Source organism: Aotus nancymaae, unplaced genomic scaffold (genome assembly GCF_030222135.1).
Source record: "Aotus nancymaae isolate 86718 unplaced genomic scaffold, 86718_ANA_hifiasm-v0.15.2.pri h1tg000014l, whole genome shotgun sequence".
NCBI classification, from domain to species: domain Eukaryota; kingdom Metazoa; phylum Chordata; class Mammalia; order Primates; family Aotidae; genus Aotus; species Aotus nancymaae.
This window is the reverse complement of record NW_026988425.1, coordinates 24142739-24166736: the sequence shown is the minus strand read 5'-3', so window position 1 is coordinate 24166736 and position 23998 is coordinate 24142739.

The following is a 23998-nucleotide window of genomic DNA, read 5'->3' as shown; positions in this document are numbered from 1 at the left end:
TGAAATAAAGCATGAAGACAAGATTAGAGAAAAAGGAATGAAAAGGAATGAACAAAGCTTCCATGAAATATGGGTCTATGTGAATAGACCAAACCTGCTTTGGAATGGTGTACCTGAAAGCAATGGGGAGAATGGAAACAAGTTGGAAAACACACTTCAGGATATTATCCTGGAGAGTCCCCCAGCCTAGCAAGGCAGGACAGCATTCAAATTCAAGAAATACAAAGGACACTAAAAGATACTCCTTGAGAAGAGTAACCCCAAGAAACATATTTGTCAGTTTCATGAAGGTTGAAATGAAGGAAAAAATGATAAAGACAGCCAGAGAGAGAAAGGTCAAGTTATCTACAAAGAGAAGCCCATCAGACTAACAGCAGATCCCTCTGCAGAAACCCTACAAGCCAGAAGAGAGTGGGGGCCAATGTTCAACATTCTGAAAGAAAAGAATTTTCATCCTAGAATTTCATATCCAACCGAACTAAGTTTCATAAGTGAAAGAGAAATAAAATTCTTTACAGACGAGCAAATGCCAAGGGATTTTGTCATCACTAGGCCTGCCTTACAATAGCTCCTAAAAAAAGCACTAAATATAGAAAGGAAAAACTGGTACTAGCCACTGCAAAAATAAACCAAAATGTAAAGACCATGGACACTGCAAAGAAATTGCATCACCTAATGGGCAAAATAATCAGCTAGCATTATAATGACAGGATCAAATTCACACATAACAATATTAAACTTAAATGTAAATGGGCTAAATGCCCCAATTAAAAGGCACAGACTGGCTAATTAGAAAAGTGTTAAGACCCATCAGTGTGCTGTATTCAGGAGACACATCTTATGTGCAAAGACACACATAAGCTCAAAATAAAGGGAGGGAGAGCTATTTACCAAGCAAATGAAAAGCGAAAAGAAAAAAAAAAAAGCAGGGGTTGCATTCCTAGTCTCTGAAAAAATAGACTCTAAACCAGCAAAGATTAAAAAAGACAAAGAAGAGCATTACATAATAGAAAAGGGATTAATGCAACAAAAAGATCTAACTGTCCTAAATATATATGCACCCAATAAAGGAGCACCCAGATTCATAAAGCAAGTTCTTAGAGACCTTCGAAGAGACTTAGACTCCCACACAATAATAGTGGGAGACTTTAACATCCCTCTGTCAATATTAGACAGATCAACAAGACAGAAAATTAACAAGGATGACTTGGAACACTGCATCACACTTATTCTGAAATTAACCACATAACTGGAAGTAAAACACACCTCAGCAAATGCAAAAGAATGTAAATCATAACAAATGGTATCTCAGACCACAGTGCACCCAAATTAAACATATACACCATGGAATACTATGCAGTCATAAAAAAGAATGTGTTCATGTCCTTTGCAGGGACATGGATGAAGCTGCAAACCATTCTTCTTAAAAAACTAACACTGGAACAAAAAACCAACCACCACATCCCCTCACTCCTAAGTGGGAGTTGAACAATGAGAACATATGGGAACAGGGAGGGAAACATCACATACCGGGGACTGTCAGGGGGTAGGGGCAAGGGGAGGAATAGCATTAGGAGAAACACTTAATGTAGATGATGGGTTAATGGGTGCAGCAAACTACCATGGCACATGTATACCTATGTAACAAACCTGCATGTTCTGCGCATGTATCCCAGAACTTAAAAGTATAATTAAATAAATAAATAAATTTCCAGTTTAAAATTTTTTCATATTTACAAATGTGAAAAGTTTTATTAAATTAATTTCACTACAGTAATTTAACATAAACATGGTTTGGAAACTTTATAATCATTTATTGATCTAAAACATCCTTTTCCCTAAAAAATAATTATAAATTAAATATGAAAGCCAAATGTATCTATGTATCATTTTAAAATAAGCCATGATTATGTTATTTGTTTATTTTATAATTTCTGTTATTCCCTCAATAATGCATAGAAAAAAGAAATAAACTGTTAATAGATTTAGATTTTTTATTCACTTATTAGTGAAATATTAAATTAAAATTATTTGTAGATTTTTTCAGGTCTATTCCTCACACACACAGCATACATTCACACACACATATATATATTCATGTCCCACTAGATTTTAGCAATAAAAATTCAAACCTAAAAAATCTAAAATTTTGATACACATAATATGTTAATTTAGCTTTAAAACATTGTTAGCTTGTATAATATTTTTCTTATTGCAGCAAGTAGAAAGTGAGGAGACGCTTTATCTTTAAAGTCTTTAAAACATTGTTAGCTTGTATAATGTTTTTCTTATATGCAGCAAGGAGAAAGTGAGGAGAGACATTATATTGTAGGATTTAATGCCATGTAGTAATATATAACAAAGGGCAGAATAGGTAGAGTTCATGAAACTGGCTTGTAGAACAATACTATTTGAATTTGATTCTTGATTCTATAACTTACCAGCCATGTAACTTTAGTTTTTGCCATGTTTCTAATACCTCTTTAAGTTTTGTTGTGATATTTAAATGAATTAATATAGAAAGTATATGGGGCAGTGTCTGGTACATGGTACCAGTACATATGTGTATTTTTGCATGTATTTACTTTGCATCATTATTATCATCACCATAACAATCTTATAAAACAGCTACAAGCATTTTATAAAGAATTTGAACTGTATGGATCATTAACATTATTGGCTCTGACCATATATGTAAAATTAAGAAGTCTATGTAGTAAAAAAAATGAATCTTTTTTTTTTGTTGTTGTTTATTTTGATTGCTTCTAATTAATTTCCACTTAGCTATGAAGATGACAAATAAGTTACTGATTTTGGCCAATATGTTGAATTAATCTAGGGATAACAGCCTCTTGTCAGAAGGCAAACCTAACTGACGTAAAAAAAAAACACTTTAAAAATAGATGTCAAAATGGCAAATAAACAGGGGATACAATGGAGTCCTGAAGAAAGTTACAATATTCCAGTGCTGTACTTGCGGGGGGCAATGTGGAAATTAATGAGTGTAGGGAGTCCGTTTTGGATTCTATTACTTTCTTTGCGATGATCTGGGTTCTAATACATTTTGTCTTGCCTTGCCTTTTCTTTTCTTTTTTTCTCTTTTATTGTTTTCTTTTCCTTTATTTCTAACTCATTTCTTTTCTTGTTTTAGTCTTTTTCTTTCTTTGTCTTTTTGTTTTTTTGAGATAGATTCTTGTTTCGTCGCCAGGCACCAGGCTGGAATGCAGTGGCGCGATCTCGTCTCACTTCTTTCTTTGTCTTTTTTATTTTATTTTATTTCATTTTTTTATTGCATTTTAGGTTTTGGGGTACATGTGAAGAACATGCAAGATTGTTGCATAGGTACATACATGGCAGTGTGATTTGCTGACTTCCTCCCCATCACCTATATCTGGCATTTCTCCCCATGCTATCTCTTCCCAACTCCCCACCCCTTGCTGTCCCTCCCCTATTTCCCCCCAACAGACCCCAGTGTGTGATGCTGCCTTCCCTGCATCCATGTGTTCTCATTGTTCAACACCCACCTATGAGTGAGAACATGCAGTGTTTGATTTTCTGTTCTTGTGTCAGTTTGCTGAAAATGATGGTTTCCAGGTTCATCCATGTCCCTACAAAGGACACGAACTCATCATTTTTGATGGCTGCATAATATTCCATGGTGTATATGTGCCACATTTTAAGAGACTTAGTCTTGCTTGCTATGTTGCTCAGGCTCAAATGCAATGGTTATTCACAGGTGCAATCACAGTGTATTACTGCCTTGACTCTTGGCATTAAGCAATCCTCCTGCTTCTGAAATCACAGTATACACCACTGTGCCCAGCTTGCTAACATATATCTTATCAAAGGAGAATCAACCTTTGCTGTTTTCCCATACAAAGGTCCTCTCAGATGTTGGTTGCTAAAAATTCAAAAACATAATTTCTATGCAGTAACCTAATGTAGTAAAGTGACGTTGACCAAATAAGTGAGCAAAACATAAAAGCAATAAATACAAGTTAGTTTACAGCTCAGTTTTACACACACACACACACACACACACACATTCACTTACATACATAATCACAAAACACACAAACACATACGTGTATTTTTTTTTTTTTTTTGAGATGGAATCTCACTCTGTCATCCAGCCTGGAGCACAGCAGTGACATCTCAGCTCACTGCAACCTCAGCCTCCTGGGTTCAAGTGATTCTCCTGTCTCAGCCTCTTGAGTAGCTTGGATTACAGGCATGTGCCACCACGCCCAGCTGTTTTTTGTATTTTTAAGTAGAGATGGGGTTTTGCCAGATTAGCCAGGCTGGTCTCAAACCCCTGGCCTCAGGTGATCTGCTCACCTCAACCTTCCAAAGTGCTAGGATTACAGGCATGAGCCACCGTGCCCTGCCTATATATGTATGTTTAACAGTTATGGTTAAATATACACTTGTTTAATAGTAAATATATCAAACAAATGTATATTTAACAATAAAACTTATAGTGAACTATATATATATCATATAAAATGTTTTATCATATAAAATAATGCATATTGACATTTATTTGGAAGCTTAAGAAGTAAGAACAATTTGGTTACAATAAACTGTTCAAACTTTACAATCCTAATTTAACTTAAAAAGTCTGGATTTAAAAGAACTCGCTTATTTCCCAGGAGAAGGATGTTTACAGTTTACTAATAGGAAAGGTGGGAAAGGAACAGAAATATTTTAAAACTGATGTAATGACCATACTTTATTTCCTCTGCTGGTTTAGAATAACTTCCTGGGGAGAATTTGCTGCCCCTGGATGAATGTACAAAACTGTCCATTTCCATTCTCAAATCCAGCTCTTAAATTCATCTCCCTTTATTACACATTCATTACAATATAAAAAATGAATGCGGGTAGCTCGGCATCGGGAAAGTCTTTCCTGGATGATCACTCTAATGCTGCCTGATTTTCATCTCAGTGTGGCACAACCATCTTAAGTTTTTTGATGTGAATTTTGCAAAGATTCAGGCAATTCTCATTATTGCGTCTATAAACTAGTTAATATTAAACTGACCTATCTTTTTTTTTGCCTTCACTGCCCTTGTAAACTTGGTTCTGTTTTTAGATCTGTTTGTATAGTTTCATAGATGATTATGGATATTTATTTTTTAAATGCTATTAGAACCTGAACAGCTGAGTATGTTTTATGGTCAATTTTATTCTTTCTCATTTTAGTCCTAAAATTATCTACAGACTATCTTGGAATATATTTTAGCTCTACCACATGTGGCTACATTTCTAAGACTATTTACTTCATTTGCAAATGGATTTTCTCTTTATATTGTCAATGCATGGGGTGCAAACCCATTAACAGGGCAAATGGAAGTGATATCTGCACAGTGAAGCCTTTTATAGAACTTCATCTACTTGTTCAAATGCTAGTTTCCTTTCCCACTTCACTTCACAAAAAAGCAAAACAGCCAACAATGGCCTTTATGTGAATACATAGATAAGTCTCCACAGTAGTTTTTGACCTATGTACATTTTATGTAATTTACCAATTTTATATTTTTAAAAATTTTGACTACCTTATTTCCTCTTCTTATCATCATTATCATCAAAAGTCACCCACGAGTTAATCAAGTTCACTTACCAAGCATTGGACTATGATATGGGAGATAACTTTGTTTTTTAAAATATGCTATGAGTCAACCCCAAGAAGCCGTATGAAATTTATAACATCCAAACTGGCAGAGATGTTGGACAAAATAAATTGATCCAGTGAGTGGAAGAAAAGACATCTCTGGTATTGTCTTGGTGAAACAAAAACAAATAAGATGGTAGGGACAAATCTTAAATTTTTAGTAACTACGATAAATGCAAAGTCTTAAAATAATTGATTAAAAGTGTAAAAGCTATAATTTGATTTAAAAATAATGCAGCATTATATTATGTCCAAAGACACATTTAAAAATAAAAGGCAATCCCAGCACTTTGGGAGGCCGAGGCGGGTGGATCACGAGGTCGAGAGATCGAGACCATCCTGGTCAACGTTGTGAAACCCCGTCTCTACTAATACAAAAAAATTAGCTGGGCACGGTGGCGCGTGCCTGTAATCCCAGCTACTCAGGAGGCTGAGGCAGGAGAATTGCCTGAACCCAGGAGGCGGAGGTTGCGGTGAGCCGAGATCGCGCCATTGCACTCCAGCCTGGGTAACAAGAGCGAGACTCCGTCTCAAAAAAAAAAAAAAAAAAAAAAAAAAAAAAAAAAAATAAAAGGCATGGAAGGCTCAACCATAAAATTATGGAAAAAAGCAGGTCAAATAAAAAAAAGAACTGAGTGTAAAAGTTACGTTGCAGTATAATCATCTATGAATTATTAATAGAACATACATTCAGAAAAATATACAAATCAAAAGTAAACAGTTTTATACATTTTCAAAAAAGAATCAAGAGATACCCAAATTCCCCTTAAGACAACTTCCAGACACTCTCTATTTCCAAGGATAGCATTATAGTATTCCCGAGCATTGGGCTTCTCATGCTATAGATAAGCTGGCTTATTTGGGGGATGTTTGTACATAGAATCACATAATATGCTTCATTTTGTGTCCGGTTTTACTGTTTCAATTTTTGTTTGCAATATTTACTCAAGTGTCTTAAATGTAATTTTCATTGGTTCATTCTCATAGCTCTCTTTCATGTTCCACTGAATTAACTATCCATTGCTGTAAAATAAATTACCCTAAAACATTGGGGCTTAATCCATCAAACAATTATTATCTACTAATTTCTGTGGGTCAGCAATCCAGGTAGAATTTAGCTATGTAACTCTGGCTCAGGGCCTACATAAATACTGCAATCAAGTTATGAACCAGGATGGCAGTTGTCTCCAAAGTGTTAAAAAAAGAAAGTCTGATTCAAGCTAACTCAGAAGGTTCATGCTGGATGTTGGCAGGTCATCAGTTACTTTGTGGTCCTCTTCATAGGGTACATCACCACATGGCGACTGGCTTCCCTCAGAGTAAGCAAGGGCGTGAAAAAGAACACCTAGGACAGACACTACTGTCTCTTTATTACTTTCCCTTAAAAGTGAAATCATTTACCTTTTTGTATGTTTTGTTAGTTAGACATGAGTGATTGTGTCCAGTTCATACTGGAGAGAGGCAATTACTCAGGGTGTCAGAGTAAGGAATAATATTTCACCACATTCACTGTATGAATATATGACAATTTACTTATCTATTCTAAGGAAGATGCAGTTAGGTTGTTTGAGTTTTTAGCTATTACAAAACAAACTCCTAAGAACATGATTTTACTTGCATTTTCAGAAAATATGTATGTATTTCTTACAAAGTGATACCTAAAAATAGAAGGACTGTTTTATGGAGAATTCATTGTTTAGCTTCTTTAGATACTAGCAAAACAGTTACAAAAGTGGTTACAAAAATTTAAATTCCAAATAGCAATCTAAAAACAGTTAAAAATTTTATTATACTCTAATGTCTCAACAAGTTCCTTTATTTCAGTGCTTTATGTATCATAAAATAATCTTTTTTTTTTTTTTTTTTTTTGAGATAGAGTTTCGCTCTTGTTATCCAGGCTGGAGTGCAATGGCGCGAGCTCGGCTCACCGCAACCTCCGCCTCCTGGGTTTAGGCAATTCTCCTGCCTCAGCCTCCTGAGTAGCTGGGATTACAGGCACGCGCCACCATGCCCAGCTAATTTTTTGTATTTTTAGTAGAGACAGGGTTTCACCATGTTGACCAGGATGGTCTCGATCTCTTGACCTCGTGATCCACCTGCCTCGGCCATGATCAAGGTACAGAAAATATTCTCCTCTGATGTGTTCTATAATTTGTATTGCTTAAATTACCTGTTTTTATCTAGATTATGTCTGAAATTTATTTTTGTGTATATGATTAATCAAAAGTCCAGGTGCATATATGCATATGTGTTTAGATATCTAGTTGATTCAGTGACATTTAGGAAACAACCATCTTCTTTGCGTTACATTACAGTGCAACATATAAACTGGTGGGACTATTGCTGACAGTTTTCTAATTTTGTGGCCTGCTTCAATACCATGCTGTTTGTGCTATTATAGCTTTATACCAATTGCTAGTATATACAAATATATTTTCTCTGGATAGTTTTTTTTTTTCAAGTTTGCTTCAGTTATTTTTATTCTTTTGTATTTTAAAGAATGTTACAATTAGCTTGTCAATTTACCTCAAATGCTATTCTTTAATTAATCATCCTGATAATGTTTTCAATAACTCTGACATTGCTTTTATTAACCTAAATTAATTAAATTGTGTTTCTTTATTTAATTTCAGTGACTTTTAGACTTTCTGTTGCTGAATCGTACTGATCACAGGTGATCCCTTGCATTTTTGACTTTAATGACAATCTTTGCTGCCATTGGTTGTGATGGACTTGATCATTTTCAACCTATATAATCTCTTGTCATTTCATGAGATTTGTAGAGAAGAAAGGTTACTCATAACTAGTGTATTTTTCATCATTAGCATGAAAGAGAAAATCAACCCATGATACCCACTAGTTGGCCTGGTAGTGTAAGCTAGGACTTGGCATTACTATGAGATGGTCTGGCTCTCACAGCTAGGTTTTGGTGTTCTCTTATTGACTATAATCAACATAATACCAGATAAGGCCACATTGACCATAATGGAGAAGGGCAAAACCAGTACTATCCCCTAATTATGTCTGAACACAGACCAAACATGACCATTGTTCAAGAAACAAAACATCAACCATCCCCTTCTCCCTGCTAATATAAATGGTTGTTGCTTCTTTATAATTATAGCTGTGATGTGACTCAGTCTTCCCTCCTTCTAAATAAGGCATTAAAATACTCAATTATAGAATTACAGCCTGACAACAATCTAGAGTAAAGCTTTGCTCCATTAAACTCTTTCCACAATCAGTTAACATTGCCCCACATCCTGAAACAGGTTTTTTTGAATACCCACCTACTGCATTGCTCCGCAGTTGCTAGGGTGATTATTCTCTCTCAATGCAATAAGAAATATGTGCAGGTTATTCAACTATATCTGTGTTCCTTGTTGTCTTTGGCTACAGGGTATTGACTTTAACTGATATTAAAGTCACTTATTCAAAACAATTCTAAGTTGGATTATTTCAGATATACAAGAGAAAAAGTTGGTATGAAAGTAATTTGTTTTATATTTGACAATTTCTTTATAATTTACCAGTTTAATTATACAACGTCAGCTATTTATATTTTACAGACATTTAAAATAATATTTCCATAAAATGTTGATTGCTTTAAAAGTTTTAAATGAAGCAATTCTTAATGAAAAAATATTTTGAATACTAGTGTACTGAGTAAAGGAATAAACATTTCATCAGGTTTTGCTTATTTAATAAATCTACTTGTCTCTGTCTTGTTCATATTTCTAATCAGATATAAATATTCACCTTTGAATATCTGCCATTTCATGTCCCTAGAAGAGATTATTAAAAAAAAAAACTAGGTAAATGCAAACAGTAAATGGCAGATGAAATGCATTATCTTTATAAAGCTGCTTTATAGGCATTATCTAATGTATGCATACTCTTATATTAATTCACTTTATTTTCTCAACACAAACAGTTTTCATGGATTTATGTGCATTATACTATTTGTGAAGTTTAATGTGATTCAACGTAATAAGAGAATTTGCATTTCAACAGGGTCCTTCTGTAGATTTTGTGCCAAGAAGCTCATATTGGTATGTAATTCATTTGCTCTTAGTGGTCTCTGGACAGGATATTTCATGACCCAGTATTATTACTTGGTGACACTTAACTCTCTCAGACACTACACATTTAAGGAATAAAAAGCCAACTGTCTTTACAATAGACAGTATCTGTACATTTCTCACATTCTGGTGAATTATCATATAAATTGCCTTTGCATTCTTTTATCACACAATGAACACAAAACTCAGTCATCCCCTTGTCCTCACAACCTGTCAAGTTTTGTCCCAATTGCCCCATTATTCTGTTTCATAAATAAAATTCTTAGAGATTGATTTTTTAAATATAAGTTGTCTAATTTGTAACTTGAACTTTCCATTCTCAAACCACTAATGATGTCATTATTTTTAGAAAAATCGTACTTGACCTCTCTGCAGATTTTCATATCATAGACAATTCTCCTTTTTATTATGCCCCATTTTCTCCTGGTTTCCATGACCCAGCTTTTGCCTTCTTCTTTTCCTTGTGGGTGTTTTCCTTAATTCCATTCTGTCAGATAATCCCTTTCTCATGTCTCACTAATGACAGATGTCTTCAAAATCTATAACACTCTCCATTTTCTTCCCTTTTCAAACACTCTCCTAATTGATGTTAATATTTCATGGCTTTAAAACCATTTTTGATGACCCCTGAATATCTAGCTCTCCTGGACACCTCTTCTGGAAACTTCAGCATCAGATATTCTACTTTCTCATTAACTATCCCACCTATCTACATTATAAGAATTTCTTATCTAACACCCCAATGGTCTGAGTTTCTCCTGAAATGTGTTCTTCCCCAGAGTTCTTAATCTTTGTAAATGGTAACTCTCTCGGGATGCAACTCTGTCTTTACTCACCATATCTATGAAGCCATCTAGTCCTGCTGATTTGCATACAAAATATATCACAAATATAGTTTCCTCTTTTAGCCTCCTTGGTTACAATCCCAAGAAAACCATTAGTAGAGATTGTAGCTAGATTAGGGCAGCAGTTTTCTAGTAACCTGTCTATTGCTCTCTCACAAACTTTAGTAGATGTTCTTGTTTCTAGTCTGAGAATCCATTTTTCTCTTTCTTCTTTCTAGAAACAACTCTAGAATTTCAAATAGTGTAATTTTAATAGACTTAATGGCAAGATCATTTAAAGAGAGAGGTACATAGCAAGAGGTAAGTGTATCACACTCCCATAGGGTAGGGAATTTTGGATAGGTGAATGAGACAAAATGATCTCTCACTTGTCTCCAAATGCCACCACTTAGGGGTTAGGGTTTCAACATACAAAGTTGGAAGGAAGGGAAATAAATGTTCAGTCCATGATACCTTTCTTCCCTGAAGAAATTTTATTGAAATGACAGAATATATAGCAAACAAATAAATAATTTCATGGCAGGATGGCCTACTAAGAGGTATGTCACAACAGAATAGAAGCATTCAAATATTTCTGGAAGTTATAAAGTAGATGACATTTGATTAATGGGAAGACATAACAGAGCTGAGGGAATCAGAAATCAGTATAGGTAAATCAGTAAAAATCTAAAAGTATATTTTTCTCAGAAACACAGAAAATATTTCCCTAAGATCAGAAAAAGGAAGAGTTGTAGTTAAGAGTCAGGTAGTTGAAATTAGAGAAATGATTAGTGATAGAAATATCAAATAATTACTCATCTTCAGGTGGCAGTTTGAATTGTTCAACATTTGTCCCTAGAATAAGACCATTAAAAAGAAAAAACAGCTTTATCTAAAAAAGCTCTGGGGGCATTTTGCCGTAGAGAGATTCCAGTATGGGCATTTTTTCATGAGAGAAAAATGTAGAGCAATGTTAAACAAGATGTCATTAAATACCATGAGGGACAGTGATCTGCTAAACCCGAAAGGCAACCTCTCTCTAGACAGGAAATCAGACAGCTTGGCTGTGAATCAATGTGACCAGGAATCCTGTAATCATCGTTTATATTTATATATTTTATATATTATATGCTAGATAGGCATCAAACTGGAACAGAATCCTCAAAACAAACAAATAAGGGAACCAATCTCTGAAGCAGTGCTTAAAATGATAGAGAAGATGCAACATAGAGATAGATAAAAATCTACTGTATTTCTATAAATGTATTTTGAAAAAAAATCACATCCATGGGAAAATAACAGCCTACCATATTAAATCAAGTAAGTGAAAACAATAATTTTTAGTAATTACAAGAAGGATTGTCAAAATATGAAACAAATAAATAGATTAATGGTATGTTGAAAATCGGTTTGGTGATACGCAAATGCAAGGTAAAGGGTTCTACACACACAAAACACTGTAGCCTGCCTGCTTGTATTCTATGTGAATGTAATAGTTTCCCTGTAGTTCCTAATTTAGTCTGTGATATTTAGCGACAGTCTCACCCTCTGTATTGGTAAGCAAATCTTCACTTTTGTTTTGAATATGCTTTTCATTTTTACTTCTGGTTATTTCTAAATTGTTTGCTTACCTAAATTCAATACATAGACCGTGACACCAAAACATTCATTTGAGTCATATTTTTTTCAGCATTGGTTAATGTCAGTTGGAAATTGGTAATTTCAGGGTTGGATTAGCAGGTCAAGGGCATTATCGTTATCATCAATAACTCAAAATCTACCCACTTGCTTTCTTCTCTTCAGTTGGTCGACTCTCCACCTACCTGTTCATTGCTTGTGGCCACAAGATGGCTGCTTCAGCCATATTACTCTCCTCACGTTTATGAGAGGAAAGAAACATGGTGGCATATGTGTACACTTCACTCAAGCATGCCCCTTTCATGAGGGAGAATAACTTCTCTATAAATTTCTAGGAGAATATTCCCATGATTTCATGATCATAGTACTGCCATTACAAAAAAAAAAAAAAAAAAAAAAATAGGATCTTCTTTCTTGGAATCAGGATCTTTTCCCAACCAACTGTAAACATTTCAGTATTCTATTAGCAGCAAAATGAATGGCAGATTCCCCGCGGGTTTGGCAAGCATAGCAAAAGAGCACATTACAAATCCCCGATAAAGAGAAACAGAGTTAAGGGCATCTAGAATATTTTCAGAATCTTTAATATGTAGTAGAGCAATGTGGCATTGTGGTAATTAAAGGAGAAATGGAGTAAAGGAAGCACATTCAAATGTGTATGTAGGCAGTGTTAACAGGCTTACACATATATGCAGACACAAGCATATTGTTGCTGCTATTTTGTTGTTGTTAAGGGATAACCTTCAACATGAAGAACCTGGCGTAATCTTTTCTTTTAACCCTGATACATGTGGACACAGTTTTTGTTTTGATTCCTTATCTACAAAATGACAACACACAGAATCTCTTGCAGTTTGTGAAAAAACACACTACCACAAAGGATTAATAATCAATTTGAATTTCACAGAATGTTTTGTAAAATATGTGTAAGAATATAAACAGCCCTTGTTCATAATAAATAACTTAAAATGCCCTGTTAGCCTTTTATCGTCTTCCATTGTTCCCTGGTTAGGGTTATATTATTGCTTGGTTTGCTAGAATAGTCTTAATTTACTATAGTTTTTGAAAAAACATGTAAAAGTGTGTCTCCCTCTACTCTTCAGTAACTTGATTTAACATTAAATCAGAATTTTACTCTACTACGTGGGAGTCAAATAACCAGGAAGGCAGGAGGGAAGAGATGGTGTGTTGATTCTCTCTGTGACCTAATGTTTTCTGGAATTTCTTTCCTTTCATCTCCCACTTCATGCTCAGTACTTTATATTAATTTGGAAATCTTTATTTATCTCTAAGCCTTAAGTTTGCCAATGTCCAGACGCTTGATGCCATGTTTTACCACAATACAGCTTACTAAAATATATTTCCGAAGTATGTATTTATTCCCTAGTAGGGATTCTTATACCTCGTGCTAAAATATCACAAAATCTCTGCAAACACTAGATAGACAGACAGATAGATCTAGATAGATAGATAGATAGATAGATAGATAGATAGATAATAGATAGATGACAGATGGGTAAATAGGTAGATAGATTGATAATAGATGATAGGTAAATAGATAGATAGATAGATAGATAGATAGATAGATAGATAATAGATGATAGGTAAATAGTAGGCAGATAAATAAATAGAGAGATATAGTTGCAGACATTAGAAAGTAAAACGGACTATTACTAAAGTTGTTGAATTAAGAATAAAAAACAGTGTAAGTGGGATTTATAATTTATGAAGGGTTTTTTTGGGGGGAGGGGACAGGGAGTAAATACTTTTCCCACCACGAGAAAGGGAAGTAGTTAGTGGTGGGGTAAATCAAATAAATATATAGGTGGTAGGGAACACAAATTGAAAGACAATTCTAGCTTCTTTGTGAAAGACTATCTTCCATGTGAAATAGGCAAACACATGGGCCTTATTTTGAGTTAGGCACTGTGGGACCTAAATGGGTAACTGACTGGTAATACTCAAGATTAGAGCTATGTCCCTGTTAAGAAAGTAGATAATAATCTGGTAATAATATCAACAACTAGAATGGTGAAATTTTCTCAAAATTCTGGTTACTCTTCTTCAAGATAACCATTTTTCAAGGTCAATCTATTGTGAGGTTACATCTATATTCTTCCTAATAATGAAGTAAGTTTATATCAAACTTACAAAAAGCAGATAAACAGAATTTAAATTATGGTCTATATCTATAACTTAAGTGACTGGGATGGTGACCATTCTCAAAAGTATCAGGTGTTGGGTTATGTGTATCACCCTTTTAGAATTCTCAGAGCAGGCCCCACTTTCGTAGGGTGCTAGCCTTTCAGAAGGGACACACTGTGTGAGAATATTGCCCAACCTACTGTACCTGGTCTCACATCTTCACAGTGTTTGCTTCTTTGTCGAAACCTTTGGATCTGGATCTTGGCTTACCTCTAGTTCTGTTTTTTCTATGCTCCCATTCTGTTGTTGGTCACCATAATGGGCCCTTTTTTTGATGTGTTGTTGTTATTAGACTTTGGTGACACCCTAATTATTCTCTCTTCTAAGACCTATCCTGATTTGTTCTCACCCAAATCCACCCCAACTGCAGAAATAAGGGAAAAAAATACAAGAAACAAACCCAAAAATATATAACGTGATATTTTTGGTGTAAATTTCACTATCCTTGAAAAAATTATTTTTAATGTGTTAAATGAGAAAGAAAGCCTACAACCTTCTAGAACAAGGCAAAGAATATTTCTGGCCCTCCAAATTATTTGACTGATCATTTGTAGATTTTACCATTCCTTATTCTTATAGATAATTCTAATTTATTAATTTTTCCACTTATATTTCAAATAAATTCCAATGAAGTTCAAAGTATTTGGACACATTACTAAAGTAATAATTTATCAAATGATTTATTAAAACTATTAAATATTTGTATCAGCAGTAACTTTTACACAATATCAAAATACACATTCTAAGATTGTAAATATGCCATCAAAAGGATTATATCAAGAAAAATATGGTACAATGAATTAAAAGTCTTTTGACTGAGTAAGTATTTAACTGGTAATAAAGATACACAACTCTTGTATTGTCAGAATTACATAAGAAAACTAAACTGATTCTCCACTGACTAGATAATATACTTTCCTTGGTAATACCTCAAAATATAAAATCAGGCTTTATTCAGGTTGCCAAAATACAGAAAATTAGATGGTGATGAAATATATAATATTTTTTTCCATGATGCATTTTAGTTGTACCACTTCAAATAATCATTTTTAGTTTAGAATGAAACATACAGTGTACCACACTCAGGCAGAAATATTTATTTCAGCAGAATTCTTTAGGTTCTTTTATTTTATCTGAAAATAAAAATGTTGGTTGTGCGCAAGTTTCATCCCCTTCATATAACCAGAAGTATCCTTATTACCTAGAAGTATTGTTGAATGCAGAGAACATGTAATAGTATTTATATGAATATTTCATATAAAGTAAGACAAACTCTGATTTTGATTCTTAAATTTCTACCCACTATGAAATTGTGAAAAAAAAAAACAAACTTGAAAGGTGATAGCTAAAATGTATCTGTATAGTGACCTATTCCTGCTTCATTTTCTATCTTTCAGATGCTCCTGTTTCAAAATCTATACATTTTGGAATTCACTAATAGTGGATGGTAAAATATTAGGGAAAGTTATAGATTAGTCTTATACCTTTTGGAAGGCTGAAAGGTTTATTGGGGCAGACTGAAAGTGGCTGATCCATTACTAGGGAAGATAGGGATGATAAAAGGCTTTTCCAGTTTAAATCTGCTTACTCCATATCCCTTTTTCTGTCCTCTGTTTACTCATGTAAACCTTGTGGGATGGTCTTCTCAGGGAGAGACCAAAGGGGAATTACCTATTAATAGTATTTATTCTGCGCCTGGAACCTAAAGCTTTTATTGTTCATAAAACCACTCTTTTAACCGTGTTAATTATTCACAAGTGTGTTGACTTAAAACCTCTGTTATGAAATCTTTACAGAATAAACATGTGAATGTACAGGGGGTCTTGATCAATTGGTTGCATTTAGCCCTCTGAAAGCAGTCAATGACCAGCCCTAGCCCACTTCAATCACTGAACCATGTGTGAGAGTGCATTTATTCATCTGTTGATGTGTCAGGGTGTGTAGGACAGACCTCTGCAGGTGGTGGTCGACATCTCATGTACATAGATCTGAGGTGCCACTTTCCTGTTTCATCCCTTATTTTTATATTTTTTAGGCTTCTGGTCAAAGTTTGTCTCTTATTCTTTAAATCTTCTAAAGGATTCTTCAATGTAGAAAGTATTGGTTTACACATCTGCAAGCACTCTTAGTCAGATCTGTGAAGGCACATGATGTTTTATTCACTTGGGTTTTCCCCATATGCATGTTTGGGTCTGGCATGGCAGTCACTTCTATTTCAAAAACATTAAAAGAAAATGTATGTATTATATATTTTTGCCTGTCTTAATCAGACTTCCTAAAATAATATTGCTTTTAGCTCCCTCCCTAATACAGATGTATCTTTAAATAGGTTTTTCAAAGCATCATTAATTCTAAAAGTCTTGATTTTTAGCAAAGAAAACACATTTTTTTTTGTATTTTGTACTGATATAATGTAGTTGGGCATATTTTGATGTACATTTTGTGTTCTGATACATGTATACAATGTGAAATGTTCACATCAGAAAAATTGGGATATCCGTCACCTCAAACACTTACCCTTTCCTTGCTTTGGAAAAGAACATCACAATTCTTCTCTAGGTATTTTGAAATGTAAAATAAATTATTGTTAATTATAATTTCTCTATTGTATTGTTAATTATAATTTCTCCAATACTAGAGCTTATTCCTTCTATCTAACTGTATTTTTTTTTCTTTTCTTTTCTGTTTTTTTTTGAGATGGTTTCACTCTTGTTGCCCAGGCTGAAGTGTAATTGCCTGATCTTGGCTCACCACAACAACCACCTCCCAAGTTCAAGCGATTCTCCTGCCTCAACCTCCTGAGTAGCTGAGATTACAGGCATGCACCACCACACCTGCCTAATTTTGTATTTTTTAGTAGAGTTGGGGTTTCTCCATGTTGGTCAGGCTGGACTCAAACTCCTAACCTCAGGTGATCCGCCTGCCTGGGCCTCCCAAAGTGCTGGGATTACAGGCGTGAGGCACTGAACCTGGCCTGTATTTTCATGGCCATTATCCAACTTCTGTCAATGTCCCTCAAGTCACACTTTATGTATAAAGCAAGACTTGGCTTACATTTTTAAGGTTTCAAACTACCTCATGATATTATTCACTGCTAATTTGGCTTACAGATACAAATCCCAAAATGTAGGAGGCCCTTTTTTCACCATTCAAAAGCTATGAAAATCAATAATAATATCAATAATAATAATAATAATTATTATTGATTTTAATTGATAATAACAATAATTATTATTATGGTAAAATTTCATTTGTAAATAATACCTCACCACAAGCTAAAAATAAATTTATCCTGAGTAGTTTTCTATAGATCTAATTTCTAAAGGGTTTTCTATTATATAAAATATAAAGATATATGTCAATGAAATGTATATTACATCATCAATCTCACATTTGTTTCACAATTATTGGATATATATATCTCATGCATACCCAAAAGAAACAGTAAAATGAACTGTTTTATTTTATTTTAAGATCTTGGTCTATTTCATTTAACTGAATCACAAACATGGGCATGTCCTAATTGATTTAGCTCCTTTATGTTTTTATGTAATACATTTGATTTTCATCTCAATCATTTGGGACTGCTATAATACACAATAAGAACTGCTTGGCTGACAGCAAAAGAAGAGATTTGAAGCAAAAATATATGCTTAAGTATAACTGAAAATGGAAAGAATCAGTATTCAAAAACAGGATCTGTCAAACAATTCTCTGTAACGATTCCAATCAAGTGCAGTCCCCCAAATATTCCATTTAAAGTATATTTTGCTATTATAAAACACTCACATAAAATAGGAAATAGAATTCCAAGTACAGTTCATGACATTTTTTATTCATGATAATCCTATCATTTCTCCATGCTATTTCAAATGTCATTACCATAATCCCTTAAATATTTTTGCTTTTAGCTTCTTATAATATCTTGGTACACGAAGTGAAGAACATTTCAAACAAAAGAACATTTTCCACTTTATGATTAGATGAGGAATTGAGTTTCAAATAGATTCTCCTGATGTATTCATATATTTTTCTAGTTTTAAATTATATAAAGTATTAAACTTTCTTCTCTTTTAAAAGTATGTTTTGAATGATAATTTTTTTATTGTGCCTCAACATGAATTCCCTTCTAAACTAGATGACATTATTATTTCTTCATTTCAAGTTTTGATTTCTCACTTTTTTATTTGCTAAAATCCTTTATATACGTTGATCCTTTTTACCTATTATATGAAGAACTCAGTTTTCTAATTTATCATCTTTTATCTGAACCCTCTACTTCATTATTATTCCATTTTCTCTAATCTCCCAATCTTTAAATAAGCTCTGCTTTTCCTCTTATGTTTTCAGGATGACGTAAGTACATGCACTTTTGTGGCAATGCCCAGGAAAAAATTATAGTCAATATAAATTCTTAAGGTGCAATTCCTACTATCATTAACAAAATTTAGCAGCTACCCTTGAATAACTGATCATTTCAATTTGAAACAAGATATCTAACAAAAGCATATTTAAATTTTTCTTTCATTACTGAAATGTTTTTTTATATGAGTTAGCAGGATTAGTACACAAAAATATTTGAAGAGTTTTGCCAGCTACATAATAGACAGAAAACACACACAGATAGAATGAAGGGGCCAGGAAGACAGATAAATGAAAATATAATGCATATTTGATATATACTAAACTAGGTACCAACAGTATGTCATATATAAAATGCTATCATTTGAAATAAATGTATACATTTTAAAATTAAAATAATTTATTAGAATTCAGCCTCCTTTTTAAAGGTTACTATTAATACTGCCACAGCCCCTATATTTTAACATACTTGTAAAATAGATATCATAGTTCTACCAGTTACTTTTTAATTTCTTAAAATGTTTACCTTTTTATAAATTACAAAAACAGTAGATGATTATATTGAGGTACTCATCTACACTACTGATAAAATTATTAAAGATCTGAAAAATCAATGTAATGGGAATAGAAATAGAAAAATATCAAACTTGATTACTAAAATGAAAAATTGTTTCCTTGAAACTACCAAAAGCATTATGAACCTTAGACAAGTCTAATCAAGCTCCAAGTTAGGAATGCATACATTTGGAATCATGAAATTTTCATATACTGAGTGGATTTAGTATTGTCATACACAGGCATACACACAACAATGCATTTGAAGTACATGATAAATTTGATGATTTTTCAAGAAAATATAATTTGCTAAAATTGATTTAAGAAGTAACAGAAAATTTGAATTGCATAAACTATCATCACAAGATTAAAAGTTATTCAAAGCTATATCCATTTTAAAATTCACTGGATCCATCTGTTATAATAAATATTGTTTCAGAGTACAGTCAAAAAGAAGACACTCCTCAAACCCTTGTAAAAGGTTAGTATAACTTTGAGAAAAGTAAAAGAAAATACATGACTGGCATCTTCCATCTCCCTTATGAATAGAGGTGGAAAAATCTCCATAATGTTCCAGAAAATCATACTCAGCTAAGCACTTAGTTTTTTAAGGCTATTCATTATTTCAACTCCACATATTATTCTCAGTAGATGACAAAAACTTTGATTAAGTTTCAAAATCTATTACTGAATAAAGACTTTGAAACCTAAATATAGAAGAAATAGATTTGTATTCCTAGGAATATAATAAATCCACAAATATTACAGAGATAAAACTTTCCATTAATGTCAGAAAGATGAACAAGTTCTCACTGTTCACTATGTCTATTATTTAACATTTTGCTATCAGTCTTAGACTATTCTGTAAGTAAAAAATAAAGAAAAAATAAAAACAAAATCATAAATCCTGAAAGGACAATACTTACTGGGATTTTTTTCGGAAAGTATTACATAACTTGAATGTAGAATAAAATAATTTGCAAAATATTACACCTAACATTAGAGTTCAATACATTATATTGTGTTCAATATAAAATGTAATTTTTCTACATAACAGCATTATCTAAATAGAAGATTCCAGATGTAAAGAAGTCAGTCATGGCCGCCATAGGAAAGTTGCTATTTGGAGAGACACAATGTGTTTATACCTGAAAATCTTATAATTACTGAAACTCTGGTTAGCATTTTAAGCTTTTCTTTTAAAGAAGCAACCAATTCTCACTTTTTTCTGAAAGAATGATAAAAATAATGAAACATTTATAAAATAAGGAATTGCAGAAATGAATGAAAAAGATAAAAGGCAAAAGCCGACCTCTACCACAACCCGGCTTCTCTCCTCTCAATGATTACATAATCCTCAATATCAATAGAATTTATTTCATATTTCAAAAATAATATATGAAGAATAATAAGATAGTAAAGTAACTTATTTCTCAGAGAAATTTAAACATGCATGGATTTTACTTCAAAACTTTATGAGTTAATTTTTTAAAAGAGATCATTTAAGATAACTTTGAAGTATTCTTTGCTCTACCCCAGCCCCAGCAGGTTTTCCTACACTGGAGAGAATGGTAAAGAGATCCATAAAGTGACAGGTATTCTCTTTCCTGCTCGTTCACTTTTTGTTTTCCTAAAATAACTCTTGCAGTGATAAAAGGAATTATACGGGGAAGCATTTTTATATTTTAATTCATATATTATTATTTTAAATTATCATGGCAGTGAGATGCCTAAGGAAGCTTTCTTGTGAAGGTAGGTATTTCCAGTAGTGATCAGGGAAGAATATGACTGTTTAAAAAGTTCCTAGTTTGGGGACCCAGAAGACATACATTTTATGCCTTTAGCAAGCAGACGAAAAGGCTTATGCTAAAATATTCTTACCTTTAAGGTATGGTTCACACTCAATCTCTAAATACTCTGTTTAATTCTTTAGATTTTCTATGTTTTAGGAACTAAATTGAACCACATTTTTTTTCTATCTCAGTGCTGATTTAGTACAAATTTATTTATTATCATAGCTAAACAGTATAATCATTTAGATGATACTTAAAAAAAGAAAACACATATTTAGCCATACTTCTAGATTCATCTAGAGTGGATTTAGACATTTTTTAATATTAAAATCCTATTTGATAATTTAGGTGTTGACACATTTGAGAATTCTGAAATTCAAAGTCAAATGGCCAAGTTTGGTATTTGAAATTAATGTTTACCAGATGAGAAGGTGTTCTATCCATTACCCAGTCTCAAAGGAAACTGGTTGTGAATGAGAATTTCAGTGAGTTCAATAAAAGAAGAAGATAGAAGCAAAGGCTTCTGAAAAACTCTAATTTATGTATAATTGTTAAAATGGAAAAGTAACCTTATATAAGAGAGCTGCTCAGAAAAAACAAAATTAATCACTTTGTTGAAATATTATTATGATAGCTACTTTAAAATCTCTGTCAGATAGTTCCAGTATCTGGACTTATCTGGAACTTGAGATCACTTGATTGTCAGGAATTTTTGGTTCTTGATATGACTAGTGATTTTTTTATTGTTTTTGTTTTTGATACTGAATTAGGAGATTTTTGAAACTACTGAAATTTTCTATTTCATCAGGCATCTTTCATTTAGGTTTAACATGTAGATTCTGAGCTATATTTTATTTCTTTCCTTTTTAGTTAAAAAATAATAATTTTATGTATTTATGGAGTACAATGTGATTGAGGGACTATGTTAAGGAAAACTGAGTCCCAACCCCATGCCTCCATCCACATCCCCATGTGGCATGTGAAGTTCTTTGCCTGACTTTCCCAAAGGCTAGGTAGAAAGTCCAGGTGAGCCTCTTTGTTCAAAAAGCCCACAAAAAGCTCTGGGAGGAAGGGCCTCTATTGCAGACCTAGCAGCCAATCCAGTATCAGAGCAGAAGATCAATCACTCCAGAGGAAGTTTAAAAGAACTCCTCTCTAGGCATCACACTACCAGATTTCAAACTATACTACAAGACTACAGTAATCAAAACAGCATGACACTGGTACCAAAACAGAGATAGAGACCAATGGAACAGAACAAAACAAAGGCCTCAGAGGCAACACCATACATCTACAACCATCTGATCTTTGACAAACCTGACAAAAACAAGCAATGGGGAAAGGATTCCCTGTTTAATAAATGGTGTTGGGAAAACTGGCTAGCCATGTGCAGAAAGCAGAAACTGGACCACTTCCTGACAGTTTACACTAAAATTAGCTCCAGATGGATTAAAGACTTAAACATAAGACCTAACACCATAAAATCTCTAGAAGAAAATCTAGGCAAAACTATTCAGGACATAGGCAAGGTAAGGACTTCATGACCAAAACACCAAAAGCACTGGCAATAAAAGCCTAAATAGACAAATGGGACCTAATCAAACTCCACAGCTTCTGCACAGCAAAAGAAACAGTCATTAGAATGAATCGACAACCAACGGAATGGGAAAAAGTTTTTGCAATCTGTCCATCTGACAAAGGGGCTGATAGCCAGAATCTACAAAGAACTAAAACAGATTCACAAGAAAAAAACAAACAAGCCCATTCAAAAGTGGGCAAAGGATATGAACAGACACTTTACAAAAGAAGATACACATAAGGTCAACAAACATATGAAAAAATGCTCATCATCACTGATCATTAGATAAATACAAATCAAAACTACATTGTGATACCATCTCACACCAGTTAGAATGGCGATCATTAAAAAATCTGGAGACAACAGATGCTGGAGAGGATGTGGAGAAATAGGAACACTTTTACACTGTTGGTGGGAGTGTGAACTAGTTCAACCATTGTGGAAGACAGTGTGGTGATTCCTTAAGGACCTAGAAAATGAAATTCCATTTGATCCAGCAATCCCATTACTGAATATATATCCAAAGGATTATAAATCGTTCTACTATAAGGACACATGCACACGAATGTTCATTGCAGCACTGTTTACAATAGCAAAGACCTGGAACCAACCAACTGCCCATTGATGACAGACTGGACAGAGAAAATGTGGCACATATACACCATTGGATACTATGTAGCCATAAAAAGGATGAGTTCGTGTCCTTTGTAGGGACATGGATGAACCTGGAAACCATCATTCTCAGCAAACTGACACAAGAACAGAAAATCAAACACTGCATGTTCTCACTCATAGGTGGGTGTTGAACAATAAGAACACACGGACACAGGGAAGGGAGCATCACACACTGGGGTCTGTCAGGGGGAAATAGGGGAGGGACAGTGGGGGGCGGGGTGGGGAGTTGAGGGGAGATAGCATGGGGAGAAATGCCAGATATAGGTGAAGGGGAGGAAGGCAGCAAATCACACTGCCATGTGTGTACCTAAGCATTAATCTTGCATGTTCTTCACATGTACCCTAAAACCTAAAATGCAATTAAAAAAAAAAAAAAAAGAACTCCTCTCATTGGATGAGAACATGAAAGGGGTGGGAATAACTTCAGGTTTAAAATCCCCCTGCCCCTTACCTTTGCGGATTCCTCCCTTGGAACGTGGGATCTCTCTCTCCTCTCTTTCTCTCACTCTCTGATTAATAAATTGCTCTCTGCTAAACTCTTTGAGTCCAATATATTTATTCAAATGGTAAGCTCACCATGCCTCTGGGACCCCTTCCCCATTCCTGGGGTA